Source organism: Caloenas nicobarica, chromosome 5, assembly GCF_036013445.1.
Source record: "Caloenas nicobarica isolate bCalNic1 chromosome 5, bCalNic1.hap1, whole genome shotgun sequence".
NCBI lineage: Eukaryota > Metazoa > Chordata > Aves > Columbiformes > Columbidae > Caloenas > Caloenas nicobarica.
Genome location: NC_088249.1, coordinates 42,885,481 through 42,903,204, shown reverse-complemented (window position 1 = coordinate 42,903,204; position 17,724 = coordinate 42,885,481). Strand labels below are relative to the sequence as shown.

Below are 17,724 nucleotides of genomic sequence, written 5' to 3'. Positions count from 1 at the left end.
TTATTAAAGGAAAAAGACAGATGAGTTTAAAACTTACTGAGTTTAAAACAGCTTTGAAGGTATAAGCTTTTTCTTCAACTCCTTTTACGTCAAGTATTAAGATTACACTGATAATGAGCATTCCCATTTTTATTCATAACTATTACTAATTCACAAATTTGCTGTCAAACCATGGTGAGTGTTAGAAACTATCAGCCCTAAGTAGTGAGCTATTTTCTTTAATATGCAATATTGTTTTTTTCTGTGTGTCTGTGTGCGTAGATATATAAAACTTTATCAACAGAAACAAAATAAAGTTGTTGATTTCTTTTAAAAGAATATTTTCTTTTATAAAATAAAACCAATTTTTCATATAAATTCTGTAATTATTAAAACAATATGAATATTGTATTGTAAAATAGGTCTTAAAAGCTATATTTGCATATTTTCTCACATGAAATTCTAATGAAATCCTATTCAAGTATTTCAGACTGGTAATAAGCAACATAATACAGAGTTTGAAATATTTTTTAAAAGGTCAAGCACTAGGAAAAACCTACAACCATGCGCTTTTCTTACTGTTTCCTAGGCAAGCTCTACAATACCATGCACAAAGAAAGCCATTAAATTCATAGAATCATTGCATATAGACTCATTATTTGGGAGAAAAGCAGTATTTCCCTTTGTAATAAGGATTTGACTATACCACAGCCAGCTGCTCCTATGTTTAGCAGTCCTCCAATGATAATTCCCTGAACTTGCAAGTTAGGCTTTTTTCATCTACTCTCTTTTATACCAGATATTACCTTCTTGTTCCCACTTTCAGTGTAGGCTTTCTTTAGCCCTTCCTTTCAACTTCCCTTGTTTATAAATAGTTCAACCTAGTTTTAGCAAACAGCTCAGGAAAAAGATGCCCGTTATTCCCCATGCTGGCCTGTGAAGGAGCTCTCCATGGTCCTGAGCAATCTCCTGCAAGACTCGCCTGCTCCAGCAACTCTTTGCTGAAGAGTCTGGCTAAGGCCCAGCCACAGATAATAAATCCAGTGCCAGTCTGACAGATTCTTCTTTCAGCAAAGTGAGTCTCAGGACAGAACAACCTGGAAAGGTAAAGGGGATTGTGGATGGCATAAGAGTTCAGCTCTACAGGAAAGGAGGAGGATAAAGAACCTACATCTCTACTCCTTAAATTATTCACAAAAAAAAAAAAAAAAAAAAAAATCAATAAACCAATAAAATAACTCCACCACCTACACTTAAAATTACAGACATACAATTTAAAAAAAAAATGGCAGCAGAAGCTAAGTGCAGGACAGGGGCTTCTCTATAGTGTGCCAAACATGTAGGAGTAGTTACATTTATACAGTCCTGAAATTGTATTTGGCCCTTTGAAGGCAACCGTGAGGCTGATGTGGCCCCCGGTGAAAATGAGTTTGTCACCCCTGTCATACAGCCTTTCTACAGAAGAAATGTTATGAAAGTCATTTGAATGGTAAAATAAAATACAAAACATAACTTTTAATCTATAGTTTATAAAATGGCCTACTTATAAGCATCAGGGCTTGCAGGAAACAAACTATTACAAGACACATTTTGTCTGGTAACTTTGTTCTAATCAGAGAGCTAGCCATCCCTCATAGCAAACTGAGTGAAAAAATCCCAGTAATTAGTTTTGTAAATGCAGTAATTACTATGATCTTCTATGAATAACATGGCATTATTAGGACAATCACAGTTAAGGGCTTTGAAAAACAGGCTATTCAGAAAACAAGATCAAAGAAAATTTGTAATTGTTTGTTTCCAACCAGTACAGTTTCCCAAAAAATTATATCCTTTGAAACATAGAAGCAATTTGAGAACATTAAGTACTACAGAAAAAATACTGGCATTATAATACATACTGAATGCTTGAAACATTGCTATTTCTTCCGAAACAGTTCCTACGTTCAGCTTTAAAATGTCCTTTCTGTAGGCATACAGTCCCTTGCAGATGAATCAAATGCTTCTGTTCATTTAAGATAAGCATACATAAGAATTGATGCCATGTTTGAGCCAGAAGGATGTATTAGTTGGCCTTCTGACTTACAAGAGGTAAATTTATTTTTCTGTGATTTTTATATCCTAATGAAATCTGCGCATGAACTTTGTGTTCATGTTTTAATTCGCAAATCACAACATTCTGTGTGTACATATAGGATTTAAGGCATAGGCAGACTGCACTTTTCAGAATGGTGTGATAAATAAAACATGCTCACACGGTGTCTGTATCAAAGGACTTATTGCTCCTGCTTTGCACCCCTAACTCAGATCCTGCTTCTGCCACTGGCATTCACAGAAGCACCCACACATTCCAAAAGTGTCAGCTGCAATCAATACACAAGAATTCTCAGAAATAAACAAAACTGAACCCCTGACTACCTATGCGATTTTACACATTTTTATTTTCCAATACTGGTCTGAGTTATTTCTAATCTTTTCAGAATGACATTCAGTCATCAATTTGGAGGATAACTATTCATTTTTCTTTTTATATTTACATGCATTTGTGTAAGTGATGTCAAAAAAATAAACTATTTACTAAATTCACTTATGGGGGGTGGCACAGCAGTAGTGAACACAGAATACCAACACCGCATTCTCAGTGCAATAGTGTGTGGCCTATTTTCTAATCACATCATGTAGAGTAAAAGATTGAGATTGCCAAAACATCAGAATCACAGGCTTCATTTAAAATTTAAGTAATCATAAAGCATTACATCTCAAATCTGTCAGGGGAAAAAAAAATGAAAAAAGTAGATTAAAATATACTAAAATGTGTCTTCAAAGTTCAGGGAATACTATAAGCTTTAGGTTCTAAAAATACATGTCTACTATTCAAACTTCCCAAAGTGCAGCATATGGAGAAAAAGAAACTTAAATAAAAAAATAACATTGATTAAGTGGTAACTGATTTTCTCCCCACTCTCCATCCATCACCACACTTTTAACACAATACTACCAATATAACAAGCATTGGAATTGTTTCTTTAGAAAGGATTCTTTATGCTTAATTGAACTTTCCAGATGTACTGATTCTCCAACAGCTTTTGCCTTCTGTAGATACAGATGCTTTTATAAAGACTGAATTAAACAAACACAAACATTCTGACTGAATTGTATTTTACAATCTTCTTATTCTAAACTTGCATAACTTGTAAACACCAACTTGTAAAGACATCGGAATCCAAGTATTTAAGCATATCACTACAGTACCTCAGATGCAATCCTAACTCTGCCTCTTCTGCTAATAGTTTGTTCAAACTTGAATAAGCTTGGACCACATATATCTGCTGTTTTCAAATTTTCCACAGAGGCATTAACTTGAAATGAAATATAATACTAATTTAAACACATTTGTAGATTGGATCCAGTTTTTGAGACACTGAGCAATAAGAAATTCACCTGAGGTTGAAAACGCTATGATACCTAGTTCCTCTAAAAATGTTTTATGGTTTCTCAAGCCACCTTTTCAGGTGTTGATCATTACCACATAAATGACTTCAAGACTGTTAGTAGCTGCCACTGCATTTATTTGGAATAGAATCTTAGCCTTCCCTTTATGTAGTTAAACATCCTGCATGGCAAAAGGAAGACTCAAACCAAATTTCTTTCTGAAAATGTGTCACAATTTTGTGATAACATTTCTTCTCTTTAAATTCCAGAGAAAAATTTAAAAGTGCTAAATTCCTTCATTAAACTATAACAACTAGGTTAAATGAGAATTTCGTGCTTTTTTATTTTTACCTGGAGTGGAACTACTAATCACTTCTGTCATTGCTCTCTTAGCTTTCACTACCACAGTATCTGCTCATCACAAGTGAATGTTTTAAGTCTTTTGCTATAGTCAGTGTAATGCTTTAGAATATTTTAAATATTTACAGAACTGGTAGCAAGATGTTTTACTTCACACTATGATCATCAGCCTTCAGAAGCATAAGTGGTGATGGACATCAGTGTCCATATATCAGGAGGTCAAAACTGATACAAGCTTTCTTAAATAAACAAAACCAAAAAGCAGCTATCTGAATATGACAGCAAGATAATTTTTTTAATCTATTTACTAAATACATTTCAAATCAATACTAAAAACAGCAACACAGAGAGAGTGAAGACTAATGGAACCAGGCATATACAAAAAAAAATCATGCAATATCACAATGTTCTGCTACTGTAGTAGCTCAGGGTATTTTTATTAGTTAATGATTTTCATTAATTCATTTTCAAATACTAGATATTTGGCAGGGTATTTTTATTTTCCTTTGGAAAAAAGAAGTGATGGCCATATAATTTGTTACTACAAACTGTCACTGGTTATTTCACAGAAATATATATAAGATTACAGAAAAGTTCGTAATTCACATATATGAAAAACAGTACTTTATACTTTTATAGAGAATCATTTATAAATGGTCTAAATATGTATTGATAGATTTCATAAGATTTCTCTAGGAAAAACTCTCTATGCAACAAGGGATTGAAGAGAAATTATGTACCCTGAGTTTATGTCACTCTGATTTCCATAGGTGGCTCCAGAGAGATACAAAAGATTTCAGATACAGTTCTCATTAACCCAATAAAACTTCAGTTTGGGGATCTTTATTCATTTATTTCAGTAATACAGAAGAAGTTAAACTTTAAAAACACACATGCAATGGAATATACATTTTATAATAAATACACCAGAATACCTTGCTTTTTATAGCAACAACGATAGACAGAAATCTAAAATAGAGTTGAGTGGTCAAAAATTCAACTCTGGCATTTAAAAAAACAAACAAACAAACAAACAAACACACACCACCAAAACACTGTTCTGATTTGCTTTTAATAGATCTGTTAATATTTCCAAACTGCAAAAGGGATTCCTGATGCTAGCAAAAACAACGGTGTACTGACAATCAGATCTACAAATAACATTTTGATTTGTTACCGACTACTAAATAATCATAGGCTTTTAAAGAAACTTGGTTATACATAAGTATAAAACATTTATGTGTACTCAAAAGTTGAAACAGGCTTTAAAAAATACTGCTAGAATATTTGTATTACAATACACAAAAAGAAATTATATGCGCAATAAACAGCAACAACTGCCAAAATCATGCTTCACAGTTCTTTTTTGTAAGCAATGCATATTAAGATCATAACCAAGAAAATGGGAACATTCAAGGCCACTGTTTTGAGTTATACCTTTAATGTACCGAGTTGAATTTAACTTAATCTAGAAGCTCACCCAAAAATCTTTGTTTTCCTTGAACCAGAAATGAACCTAAAGCAGTATTTTGACACTTGTTAAACCTGAACCAGAACAAATGGAACTAAACTGAAAAAATTGCTGGTTGCTATTTAACTGCATATAAAACAATATCAGTCAAATAAGAACAAGGTGGGGAAGGTTGCAAAAACTTTACTGCAAAATTCAGCTTTATGTTTATAGAATGCAATTATTTTTTCGAGTCTTTCACATAGTGTTCAAAAACACTTCTACGTACTGTACCAAGTAAAATACAAATAGCCACATCTTCATTAAATGCTACATTCACAGGTTCATTTAGTACTATTCAGATTTCTTTTATTCATTACCTGACTGCAGGAAGACCTCCTCCCAAATCCCAATATGTAGTCATTACTAACTTTCTTCACTTCTACTTTATGTCAGAGAAGTGCACCAAAAAATGACACTTAAAATGTAAACATTAAATCAAGATTATTTAGAACCAAATATAATGCTAAAGTTTCCTATACAGATTCTATTAAGAAAAACTCAAGAGACCGCTTTCCAGATAATTTATTTTTATGATGAACCACACACGACCCAGCACAGCTCCTGGAGCAGGGTAAGATGAATCCTTGCATTACACTCTTTCTACTATGAAAAATAACCATATATTCCTGGTTTTCTATTCCCTTATCAAGTTATCAATTCACAGCCTATTTCTGTTTTCCCAGTAGACTTTCATTTTTCTACAAGTGATTGTTAAAGAGCCTTGCCAACAAGGTCAGCTCTACATTGGCTCTTCTTCAATATACCATACTTAAACACACACCCAACAACTCTTTTTTCACAGATGCTCCAGATTTGCTTGGTACAGAAGTTAAACTTACAGATCTTTTGCCCCAAAGACCAGCTTTGAAATTCTTTCAGAATAAGGTTCTATTAAATATGCTACCTTCTATTTTTCTGGTACAGAGACCAATATAAGCAACAGTTACACAACAAAGCCAGTTCTATATATACATATCTGAATAGGATTTGGTCCTAGTATAGAACTACAGCCAACTAAGATAAAGCTATATCCTATGAAAGAAGCACTCACATGAAACCCAATAAATCATTACAATCACACACCTTCAAAACATTCTTTACATATTCAGAGTTCTGATGCTAGTAATGAAGGTCATTTTAAAATGTTCAGGAGACCATTATAATTAATAAAATGAAGTGGAGGAACAAAAAAAATCAATTTATTCTGACAATAAAGAAAGAAAAACATTAGGTTCCCGCAAACACTTTGCACTGCAACCAGTTTACCAAAACGATCCCAACAGAATTCTCATATTTGGTTAACAAAAAAAAAAAAAAAAAAAAAAACCAAAAAAAACCAAACAGCAATAACCTGGTTCTTAGCTTGTTACTTGTCTTCCCTGCTTGCTTAGGAAAAACATGTTTTTATAACCCATTCCTTAATCTTGTACAATTACATAACAGGTAGGGAAAAATACAATTAAAAAAAACACAAAACAGAAAAACCTAGAATCCTTTCTAGAATTTGACTGCATGAAGTGGCCCAGAAGGACAGGGAGGGGAAATGGCAAAATTCTTCTTGCCTTGAAGAATCCTGAACAAATAGTCACACTGAACAATTTATTTGCTGAAGAAAGATAATCAATTCATAACCACAACCTTTCCAGATTAAATAAACACTTGATTACTCATCATAACAGGCCGTGAATTAGACTGAAATCAAAAGAAGTTACAGCCTTAAGCAGAGTAATAGAATAAATTGCTTTTCAGAAAAAATACTATGTTTACAGAAAAGAAAACAGGAAAAAGCATTTGTTTATACTATGCCTGCTAAAAAGAACAGAGATTAAACATGGGGGGAAAAAAAAATCATGTGTGTGCACATGGACACACACATACTTTAAAGGTCACTAAAGAAATGGCACAGATAAAGATCCTGTTGAAAGACATTAACAAAAGGGGCTGGCAATGACTTAGTGAGTGTCTACAGGGAAAGGAGATTTGGAAGGAGCATGCATATATGTAAATACTAAATTGCAAGAAAGTTCTGATCTTTTTCTCTATCAAATTATCAGTTAGTTAATTACTGAGATGCTTCTTTACAGCTTGTTTTGAGTCTCAGCACATACAGAGCTAGAGAAAATCCAGAGATTTTAGGAAATCATACAGAACCGACTGATTATATTTGGCACGCACCAGAAAAAGACCTCATGCTCTCTGCCATCAACTCCATCTCCATGTGATATGTTTACAACCGTTACTAAATTATGAAAAAGTCAATGAAAAGGAATAAACAAAATGTAGGAAATAAGCAATCCTTCAATAGAACGCAAATGGGGAAAAACCTCAAATACTGCCAAATTTGAGGGATTTTTAGAGTTCAAGCTTGAAAGATCATTACTCCAAAAGACGTGGAAGAAATGAAAGCAGAGTGAAGCGTGGAGAGCATCTGTTTTTAAGATTTTCTCTGAAGCCATTTGAATGCATGAACCACATTCCACTAATTTTCTGAAAAGAGCTTGAGTTTTCCTTTTTCATGACCTTGCTTTTTCCTATGCTCCCTGCTCAAGTGAGACATCAAAATAATAAGCCTCTCTGAAACATATGTTGCTGCAAATGCTCCCAAACTCAGAGACTATTTTACATTGGTCACATCCTAGCAACATCCTCTGGAATACTGCTATTGTACTGAACAACCAAAACTAAACATTAGCTGCTAGCTGAAAAAATCTAGGGATCAGTTGCAGAGTTTTGATTTAGTGAATTGGTAGTATGTTCAGAGTACATGTACATGCCATTACTTCTGGCTTAAAGCATATGCTTCAGAACAGAAGTGTTTTTCAGAATGTCCTGTTTCAAATATGTTGTGAAGCACTGATGTAGAATGAATGTTCAACTTTCAGTTTTTGCAAAATACTTCCAGGAGTATCAGCATTAATCAACCTTTGCCCTCCAAAAAGGTGCACAATATGACTGACATTCCAAGCCTTCTTTATCACTGTCTAAGATAGGACTAATAGATTGTTTTACAATGTTCCGTGGGACGCCAATCAGAGCATTCAGGGAATTATGAAAAACTCAGAGTCCACTTGCCACAACTCCATTCATCGCTTTTTAGTGTGCCCTTTTAAAAATACCTGTGGCTCACCACACGTTTTCATTCTGCCACCCTCCAGAAGAAAATTCTTCTCAGATAAGTGTTATGCACATATAACAATAGCATACATATTTTTTCCATATTTGTTTGACTTCAACAACTACCAAATCATGCTGAAAAGAAGACGAGATAATCAAGGCAAAAGGATGCATGATACAGATGGTGCATAAAAATCACCAACTGCTGCAAGTATTCATTGACCAGCTGCAAAGCGCCTTTTGAGCCTGTGAAAAAAAGCAACGAGTTGTAAGATTATTCACTGTTGCAGTTACAGGACAACCAGCAATCTCCTCGCACTCTTCAGATAGAGAAGATCACATTCGTGCCAAATACAACTGCCATGTAACAACACTGACAACAACATCAAAGGCATTTGACAATGGGGCAAAATGGAATGATTGCCCTCTGGAAGTTTGCAATCTCAGACTACTATCAGTCACCAGATCATTCGTTTGAAGGGAAATATAGAGTAAACAGCCATCATCACATATAAAAAGCCACTAAAAACATGACCTCCTGCTCAACATTGCAACTGTAATGTGCAAGAAAAAGAACACTTTAAGACAACTGAATTTCTAAAATGTAATCAATCAAGAGGAAGGAGACATATAGCAGTTCTGCCTTCCTAAGCCAATCTTCAGCATAGAAGGGAAAAGAGTACATTTCTATGGTTAAAAAAAATGCCATCAATATTAACATGGCTGGGCAGAAAGGGGCAAAAAGGGCGGTCTTTTAAAAATAGGACTTTGTGAAAATATTAACATCTTTCCTGGAACGGCACATATTCAGTGGCAGAATTGCAATGCCAATATTCATTCTGAAGGATTCTACCTTTAGCCTGATAGGTGAAATTCTACACGGTATCTGAAGAGGAGAAAGGAGTGATACAGTTACTGCATGAGAAGATGCAACGACCTTGAATATGCATTTGATTGGCTGAAAAGGACCTGGTAATGCCTTGAGACAAGGATGGATTTCACAGATTTTAATATTCCTGTTACTTTTACACATTGTATTTTACACAGTATTTGTGACAAAAATGTTACCAGTAATATCCTGACTTTGGCAAAGGTAGGTTGGATAACCTCTTGGCAGAGGAGAGCATGGTACTGAGAACTGAACTGGGATCACTCTGTAATATTCTGTAACATGCTTGTTCCTTGAGCAATAAAATGAAGTCTCAGTTCTGTCTTTCAAAGCCAATGGCAATCCTTCCCTTCTTCTATCTAATGTGGACATTCTACTGTCTTGTTGCACTGCAGATAATACATTATGCCTCGTGTCTCTGCTTGCCAAGTAGCCTTTTTATCGCCACAGATGGTCACTGCCTAAGCTATGTCTTCCCTTCTCCTATTCAAAGTCAGTCTTTCAGGTATCTGATACCTCAACCAAAAGCCACTGATGGAAAGCACAGATTTATTTTGCTCACACCAAAGAAGGGGGAGCAGGGAGGAGAATACAAGTACCATTACATTTTTCCAAGAGAATCTCTTTGAATTAAATCGGTTTGTTTCAGGAGTGGTTTGTCCCCACCCTCAAGAGAACTGTATACCATACAACATAGCTTACAGATACGAAAAGGCTGCTGGGTAAACTGTTGAGTAGCTGAAGATCCAGATGTAGAAATAGTGCACTAAGAATTGCCAAAATTTTAGACACACTGGTGATTATGGCTGCTCTTTGATATTAAAGGCAATCATAGCAAGCATTGTAATCAGCACTGGTGAGGCTGCACCTCGAATACGGTGGTCAGTTTGGGGCCACTCACTACAAGAAAGACTGTAGTATGGAAGTACTGGAGCATGTCCAAGGAAGGGCAATGAAGCTGGTGAGGGGTCTGGAGCACAGGTCTTATGAGGAGCAGCTGAGGGAACTGGGGCTGTTTAGCCTGGAGAAAAGGAGGCTGAGGGGAGACCTTATCGCTGTCTACAACTACCTGAAACGAGGTTGTAGAGAGGTGGTTGTCCATCTCTTCTCTCAAGCAACAAGCAAAAGGACAGGAGAAAACAGTCCTCAAGTTGCACCAGAGAAGGTTTAGATTGGATATTAAGAAAAATTTCTTCACCAAAAGGGTTATCAAGCACTAGAACAGGCTGCACAGGGAAGCGGCTGAGTGACCATCCCTGGAGGTGTTTAAAAGACATGGTGCTTAGGGATGTGGATTATGTGGATTAGGGGCAGGTTAACAGTCAGACTCTATGATCTTAAGTGTCTTTTCCAACCTAAACGGTTCTCTGTTTTATGGCATTGAAAAGGCATCTGCTTAAAACTTTTTTGAAACAGCACGAGAAGGGTGTCCTGGTGACGAAGGAGACAAAAAAAAAAAAAAAAAAAAAAAAGAACAAACTCAGGTAATGCCTTCTGTATCATTCATATTTCCAGTTTTCCTCACAAATCTGGCTTAAAAATCAGTTAGTTTGGCCAATTAACTACTATCTTGTTTTCAAAGAGTATTTCATTTCTCCAACGTATTTTATTTTTATGTCCTTGGTTGTGACATATTATTGTCTGAAACTAATCAATTTGGTAATACATAACCAGAAATTCTACCTTGTTGCCAGAAAACACTAGCTTATTTGACTTTATGGGCTATTTATGGGTTGCAAGGTGCTTTGAGAGCGAGTTCTTTTATTTCCTTTTCTTATCACACACTCAGAGTTACAACCAGAATATGTTGCTGGGGAGGGGAGGGAGAATGTTGGGCTTCCACAGGAACATAAAAAATATAAACACAAGCTACCTCCCTGAACTTGCTTCACCCATTCACCGAGCCTCATGCTGGTATCCAAAGCCTCCTTCCTTTCTTTAAGAGTCTGTCTCCTCCAGTACATCCCCTTTTGGTGAATTAATATTAACAGATGTTACTACAGTACCCTCTTCTGTGCCTTGAAAGAAATCTACTTTTTGGTAATAATGTTGATAAAGTATTCCAAACAGGAATAGCATGAAACTGCATCAGAAAGCCAAAGGCATGGACAGTAGCATAGGCATTTTAGTTATTCTTTTTTCCCCTCTTTCGGTAAAAGCCATCTTATCACTCGACTTTTCATCCTTTCCTTTGTTCTCCTCTTGTATGACTATAATAAACACAGAGGTATTCCTGCAAGTACTCAGCAGATGGGGTTGCACTCTTTTTTCTGCCCAGTGGAAGGACAAGAGGCAATAGTCTCAGATGCTGTAGATCTCCATTCTTGAAGATATACAAGACCAGACTTGAGCAAGATGCTCCAACTGGACCTGCTATTGAGTGGCTGGATTAAATGGAAATCCCTTCCAAACAGCATGATTCTATGTGCTGAAAAGATCCACACAGTTTACATTATATGAACTGCAGCAGGAAAAAAGTTACCCAAAACACATTGGTTAATTCTAAAGACAACAGCCTGATACCAATCACAATAACCATTAGGCACTTGAAATTGTAGCCAGTTGGTGACAAATTGCACTGTGAGGAACACCAATGAAAGACTATTTCACAAGACAGAGAACGTGGCATCTACAGAGTGTGGCAATGTTGGCAGCAGACTTTTTTCATTTACAAACCAATTTTGCTTAAATACTAGATTTGGCTTTATGAGCAAAAGCTGAATTTTGAAACAAAGACATGCAAAGCTACCATAAGTAAGTATTATTCCTACAGCAAAATGTTGAATGATGGCCTTTGCTACAAATTTACATTCTTCCTATTTCAATAAATTGGTCTAAAAATCATGGCCATATTACAGGATGTTTTTAATAAAAAGCTTTTATAAGTTCAGCCACTTAAAAGCCTATTTTGATATAGTATGAATGAAAGCTAATTGCAGTAGTCACGATATTTTCTGAAATTTTTGTTGAACTATGTATTGCTAGGGTTAATTCAAAAAGCCTGCTGGGTACAGCGAGGAAAGGTGAATTTGTTTATACACATCATATTAATACCATTTCCAACATAATCTGACGTCCCACAAACTGATCACTGAAACCCAGTAATCATTGAAACTTGTTCCTATTTTTTGCATCAGAACCGCACATTTTGTCCAGGTAATACATATCTTTTACTAAAGCCATCCATATGGTTTAAACATATTACATGAAAGAGAATGACAGATTCCCAAATAAGTTGCTCAATTAGTTAATTACCAAACATGTCTGTTTTCAGCTCCAAGCAATGTCCTTTCATACAGGATCAAAGTACAGATGTTCAAAACTTCTCGAGTAACACCTCAACAGAACAGGCTTCTTAAATCTCTAAAATGAGATACACTTCCTCAGAATCTGAATGATTCTTATACCTCTTTTCTAAGCCCCTTCCTACTTCCTAAGATTATTTCTGAAAACTAGACTTCCAACATAGTCATAATGTACCCACCATTGTCCATTAATATTGTATAAAGTAGTAATACCACCTCCCCTACATTCCTCCTACTGTTATTTTAGACAACAGTACTGCCTCTAACTCTTCAAGTGCAATCTACAATATTAGTGTCTACACCTGGGATCGCTCATTTGGCTCTATCCAAATAGAAGTTCTGCAGGTTCAACTCGCCAAGCAATTTAAGTTAGTGATCTCTTTCTATCATTAAAATTGCTATATCTTTAAAACCACAACTTTGAGAGATTTATTGTGAGCAATATAGAGCCAGCAGAGACAATGATCAAGACCCCTCTGCCATGCAGCTTTAAGAGAACCTTCCTTAGGGTTTGAAAGTTCCCTGTTTAGGGACACTTTTTTGATTCCTTAACCAATTTTAATATAGCTAAAATAAGCTACAACAAATATCTTTAAGAAAAATCAATCTGATTAAAAACCAGTATAATTGGGATCAACGTCAAGTGAATCACTCTATAAGTAAGCCATGTCCTCATTTCTCATTCCCTTCACCAAAAAAAACCCCAAGATCGAAGTGCAAAAACAGCTAAATGAAGATTTTCCTATGCCAACAGGTTCTGCCAATTTCTTAAGTGTTTATTAGCCACCATTTAACATAATCCAAACATAGACACAATGAAGAAGTACTGAATTATTAGTGTAGTATTATTACATCATTTGGAAGGAAGGAAAAAAAAATGCCAAAACAACTGCAGAATTTTTCTCTATTGGAGATGTAGCCTTAGAATTTATCCCTGTTCCATTCTTCTCTCCATGACAACTACAATTGCCTCTTACAAACAACAAAAAGTGGGCAAGACTAACACCCCCACTCTATAATTTTATCTAAAATTATAATACTAGATAAAAATTCTTAACTCACAGATACTTTCATCAAAATTGGCTGTATCAACTCTCTATTCCATATTAAAAAAGACAAAAAACCCTGTGACATAATTCCTCGCCTATTTAACTTCAGGAACTTGTGAAGCAGGAAACATATTACTGACAAAACAGACTTCTTGTCTGGCTATTTCCTCTGATCTTGTCTCCTTAAACAATTTGTCAACACTTAGTTTAGTGTAACAGTCTAATCCCAGACATTTAAAATGGTATAGATTATCAATTATATTTGAAATTTGATTTTTCAGGCACTATAAAAATATTATGAATGTATAGCTAAATAATATCTACCAGGTTACCATCTGTAATTCTGCGAAATTTACAGTCAATGTTTTAGATTTGGAATATTTAAGTTTAAAGTTAGATGCTTCCGAGATCAAAAGTTACTTGGTCCATTGGAAGAAAATATTTAAGCTAAAAAAAAATTTGAAAATAAAAAACACTGTAATACATAGATCTAATGCTGCTTCTAGGTGTTGTTTGCAAAAAGCTGTTCTCCTCATGCTCCACTCACAAAAGAGAAAGCCAATTAAGAAAAAAAAAGTCAAAAAAACCCACACAAAAGCTAGAAACTAGACTTTAAATCATAAAATGTAATAACATTATCAGAAAGTTATTAGATGACTCCTCTCCTCTAAGAGATTACACATGCTCATGTGTCTTACTACTTTTTATGAACTTCCAAAGACAGACATATGGTCTTCTCAGTCTATTACAGTGCTTCAGAAGCTGCAATGCATTAATCTCCACTGGTCAAAATGTAAGCTTATTAGGTTTTGTGGTGTTCCAAAAGACCTAGAACAGCAACACTTACTCTCTGTATTAAATCGTACTATATTTTTTCAACCTCTCCTCATATGTCAGGGATACAGTGTTCTGATCATCCGTCCTATTGTCTTCTGGACAATTTGGCAAGGTAATTTTGATTTGTTTTCATGTATTATGTGCATGGTTCAAAACTGGACACAATGAGCTAGTTGAGTCCATTTCTACTCTAAGCTGAGCAGAGGGATTTACACAGTGTTTCTGACAGCGCTTCCATTTATTTACCCTGGTATGATGTCAGATTTTCAGAACTTTTTTTTTGTGCTGCTCTTTTTTTGATACTGCTGACTTAAGGTCAGCTCTTAACCCTCAATCTTTTTCTTCAGAAGCCTCAGCCATTCCTTATTCTGTATTTGCGTATTTTATTTTTCTTCCATTTAAAAGCAGTATTTTAAGCTTGCCTTTAATGGCTTGTATCCCATTTTCCCCAGATCATTCTAATTTGTTGGTTCGTGTTAAATTCTAATCCAATCTTCCAACTTCTCTGCAGTCTCTCAGCCTGGCATCATTTTTCACTGCAGTAAACATGCAAGTCAATGGATACATCTTTTCTTGAGAAGGAAAAGACATGAAATACTGTTGTCTGTGCTGCTGCATAGAACTTATATAGAACACACTTTTAATAAAGAATGTGTTTCAGATAAGACAGCCAAGCAATAAGTCATCTTTCAAACAAGAATCCAAGCTAAATGACTACCAGAATAAAACAGTAAACTAAGGCTGAATGTTAGAACAAGAAGCAGACTGCTGATCCTCAGGCAACAGGGAAAGTAGTAAGCAAGAAAGATAGTAGACACTTCAGAAACAGAGGGATGGACCAGCTTTGACCCTGATAAAAAGGGCAGAGCTAGATCAGCAACATACCCTTCTTTTCCTTTTCTATCAAGTATCATTTGTTGATCTATTTAGATATGTAGAAATAAAGAATATCTATCCAGGATTTCAGGTGCTCCTACAATAAACCTTAAAACTCAAAATATATAAAGGCCTTTTGCAGAGATTAGTTTATCTTCAAAAGTCGCAGATAAATCTAACTTAAAGTATGTCCAAGCAAGGATAAGAAAGTGGTTTAGAATGCAATAAAAATGCTCATTTGATCTTCCTTTTTCAATAAACTACAAAAATGCAGTTCACAGATGGAATGGATTAGACCAAATGTGAAATGTGATGTGAAAAAAAACGAAAGGGAAAGACTACCACAGGAATGTTTTTACATGGGAGAAGCATCAAGAAAAACATATTAAATAGGCCGATGGATTAAATCAGGTTTCTCCCAGTCAGATTCTGACAGCAGAAAATATTTCTGAATGCAGTTTGCTATGTAATCTGACAGGAAGGAGTCCGACACAATCCATAGATTGCATAAACAAGTAATACAGGAAAGGTATTGTCTTTGCTATATTAAATAGTAACTTGCATCAACCTACCAGCACTACCTATATCTCACCTAGATTTTAAGATCAAATCAGCTTTTCTCCACTGCTCAATCTCTCTTAGTAGTTGAGCAATGCATACAGAATTACTGGCTTAACTAATGCTCCAGACACTGCAGTTTACAGACCTGCACAAATCCTCTTAATCATCCTCCCACACAAATTGAACAGAAAAACGCAAAAAGAGGTTTCACGCAGTTCTCAATCATTGTGCTTTGTCCTTGCTAAAGGAAGGACTGCATCTCTACACAAGATGCAACCATCACCACCGTTTATAGACAAATCAAGGTAGTATGAAATGTAGTACAAAATGAAGTACAGAAACTAAGTATAAACAAGTATGCATCTAGGTTCACATTTAAACAACAAAAAAAATAATTCACAAAACTGTAAACTAAGATCCAGATAAATTGCTGTATTACATAATATCATGTACAAGGGACCAGCCGATTCTGATAAGAAGTAAGGTTTGGACAAGTCATGCAAGTTCTTCATATATACTTTTCATTCATTTCGAGGTCCTGGAACACACAGAGTGTGGGGGGAAGACTATCACGGATTTTTTCGTTTTCTGCTAAGACTTTTTCCCTCTGAACCATTGTTTCTATTCAGCATCAACAGATCACTCCTACTAAGAGAAAGGGCTGGGAAAGATCTGCAGAGATTACCCAGTTCTAGTCTAAAGCTCTCACAGAAGCCACGTCTCTTCAGACTGACTATTTCCAGTCTAGCAACTTCGACACAGCCTTACCACAAACTGCTGCACAGACCCACTGCCTAAAGGGACAGTTTATGCTCTCACTTTAACACTTTCTGAACTCTTATCTGAGCTGATCCAACACAAAAAACAAGAAAGACAACTAGCCACCTTTTTGCTGGGTTTGTAAGATAAATTAGTTACCTGGTTTCAGCAGGACTCACGTATGGAGAAGAGCAGGGTTCAGGAAATGGAAACAACCCCTTCCAGCAACAGTAAGCAGTTACAACAACTAACCCAGGTTTCAGGAAACCTAACTGGAAACAGGATGCTTGGAAAGCTACCATCATATTCTTTGTTCTGTCCTGGCCATGAAGCCTCAGAACTATTTTTATTCCATCATGTCAAGTCCCACATTTACTTCTTTGTTTTAACGATTCATTAAATTCTTAGGCTAACAAAGTACTCCAACAGTTATGACTGTATAAATAAATCATAATAACTGAGAGTACTATAAATGTCTTCAGCTTGACAACAATTACTGAAGTTGAGTGAACAGTAAAAGCATCCCATCTGCAACAAATTTGCCTTGAGCTGTTAGTCTAATTTGTTTAACTCTGAAAGTTCAAGAAAACCTCACAACCTTCTTATCCTTATCATAGTTACCAATCGTAACAGTCTTTCCTATATTTGCATCAAAAAAGAATAACCTCATGACATGCTTGGTTTCCAAATTCACACCTGAATTCACCTTTCAGTGAAGTTCATTCTTTAATCAACTTTTCAAAAAGAAGAGTTATCTTTTATAATCAGTTTATTTATTTAAATTATTATTATGGTACTTGCACAGACCTTTAAAAACATAAGGATCTGTAGTATTAAGTTTTTAATACTTGCCACTCTTTGAGAAAATCTAGCACTGGATCTACAATATCCCAGAGCACACAACAGTTTTCAGCCAAAACAGCCTAGTTACTTAAAATTCTCAGAGAAACCTCACGGAATAGGGCCTGTGGCAGCTGCTACGGAAGTATTGCTGATCTGTGAGAAATACATGTAATATCTGCAATTCAGATACTAGTGAAAGGGCCTAAAAAT

At 35.5% G+C, this 17,724-nt stretch overlaps 1 protein-coding gene across 2 annotated transcripts in view; it reads right to left on the bottom strand.

The window, feature by feature from the left end:
• Window positions 1–17,724, bottom strand: part of FUT8 (fucosyltransferase 8) — a 139,249-nt gene that overhangs the window by 91,591 nt on the left and 29,934 nt on the right. The window lies entirely within an intron of this gene.